Below are 2,500 nucleotides of genomic sequence, written 5' to 3'. Positions count from 1 at the left end.
TACTGAGAGAGAGAGAGAGAGAGAGAGAGAGAGAGAGAGAGAGAGAGAGAGAGAATTTGGTCTTATTACGGTATCGTCTATTATGGAAGGGGGGAAATTGGATGTGTCTATGGGTGAATGGACACAAGCCAAGTATCAGAGTGAGTCTAAAGTAAATGCTATTATCCATCGAAGCAAGTCCATAAAATAAATTCTTTTGAATACCGAAACAAGACTAAAGGAAATGCTATCTAGGGTAGAGACCATTCTAAAGCAAACGGAATAAAGTATGGAAGCAAATCTGAAGTAATTTCTACATTCGGAACTTTGGAGCGGTGAAGGGAGGCTTGATTGAATATTTCCGAGTGAACAAAATATTGATACTCCCACTCTGGCCTTTTAGTACAAGGCACATTGTAACGATATTATGAATTGCATAAACGCTAGAAAACTGTGGAGATATTAGAGCGAAGATAAAAAAAAAAGAACTTGGGGATAAATATATGAAACAAACAATAGAAGAAATATTCATAACATAAACAAGTTGGACAGGAATTTCTTATAAACACTAGAAAATGTTGGATATGGAAATGAAAATGGAAAATAAAAATAAGTAATAAATACACGAAACAAAGAATAGGAGAAATATTCATAACTTAAACAATGTGAATAGGAATTTTTAATAAACACCAGAAAATGTTGTATTGAAGAGAAGATGGAAATAAATACATTAAACAAAAAATAAGAGAAATATTTATAACGTAAATAAGTTGAAAAGGAATTTCTAATAAACACCAGAAAATGTTGTATATAGAAAATATGGAAAACGGACCTTAATAATAAAACTAAACAAAGAATAGGAGAACTAATCATAACGTAAACAAGTTGAACAGGAATTTCTTAAATAAAACCCTAGAAATTGTTGTATATAGAAAAGAAGACGGAAAACAGAAAACGAAACAAAGAATAGGAGAACTATTCATAACATAAACACGTTGAAAAGAAATTTCTTGTTAATAATAACAAGAACTTCTCCAGTTCCAGGTTGGACGGACGTATGGAAATGAGAAAGACGGTCGTTGCTGTGTCTGGATTATAGCAGGATTATTGATGTGGATTATTGATATGACAGACACCGGTAGATGTCCAACAAGTTCTCGTCCCTTTACCAATCGCTCGTACTTATATTTCCCTGGTGGGGATAATGTCCAAATTTGGAAGTTTGCTCTGGATGCTGTCTCAATTTTCATTTAGGCTGATGAAAGTTAGGGCAAATAATGTCCGGTGTTGAACTGAAAAAAAAGACATTCTATTTCCATGTCTTTTTTTTCTTTTTTTTTTCCCTCAGTTACATAACATTTATTCTTTTGCATATTTTGACTATGACTTTCATTTCTTTTTTCTATGTTTAGTTATTTCATGTTTTCTCAATTGATATCTGCTCACTATTCTACATATCAATCTTATCATAAGACAGATTTTTCATCTGTTCTTTGATTAAACAGTGGTAGAGTATTCTGTCAAAAATCTTTTTCATCTCAGTAGTTTATTTATATAATACTTTGTTGATTTATAATTTTTTTCCGTTTTAATGAATATATATATATATATATATATATATATATATATATATATATATATATATATATATATATATATATATATATATATATACATATATACATATATATATATATCTATATATATATATATATATATATATATATATATATGTATATGTATATATATATGTATATATATATGTATATATATATATATATATATATATATATATATATATATATATATATATCTATATATATATATATATATATATATATATATATATATATATATATATATATATATATACTTTTTTACTTACGGTAGCTATATATCTAAATTTATCCACTTATTTATTTATCTACTTATCGATTCATTAATTTATTTATTTATTGATGACATGTATTAATTATCATTATGTTATCTTATTTATGTATAAAATGTTAGTGCATATAACGTTGACTTGATTAGAAATACCCCACAAAATATTAGGGATCGATATGTACTTTTATCTTAAAAACTGAATAAGTGAACTGAGGTAACTTATTGTTGAAAACCATTATATCTTTTTCTTGCTGTTAAATCCGTTGTCAAATCCTCAAAATAGGTCGCTAATGATAAAAAAAAAAAAAAATAATGCAAGAACGAAACAAATATTTAAGACAATTCCCCAGGACTTGAGATGATCCCCTCAGAAATACAATTTCTCCCAGAAAAACGATCCAATACGAATCCCTTATCAAGAGACCGCCGGGACCTCCATTCAGAAGAAACCATTCCTTGTCCTAACACCCCTTTCTCGAAGATATTGCATCTGCCTGAACGTTCCAAATGGCGTCGTGGAAGTATCCAATAATGTGTGTGAATTTCGTCGGGAATACAGATATGGTTCTCGTTGTTTGATGCATGATATCTCCCTCCCCGTGGCTGCTGCTGCTGCCCAGGTCATTACAGGTCG

This window comes from Palaemon carinicauda, chromosome 7 (assembly GCF_036898095.1).
Source record: "Palaemon carinicauda isolate YSFRI2023 chromosome 7, ASM3689809v2, whole genome shotgun sequence".
In the NCBI taxonomy this organism is placed as follows: Eukaryota; Metazoa; Arthropoda; class Malacostraca; order Decapoda; family Palaemonidae; genus Palaemon; species Palaemon carinicauda.
This window is presented reverse-complemented; position numbering follows the sequence as displayed.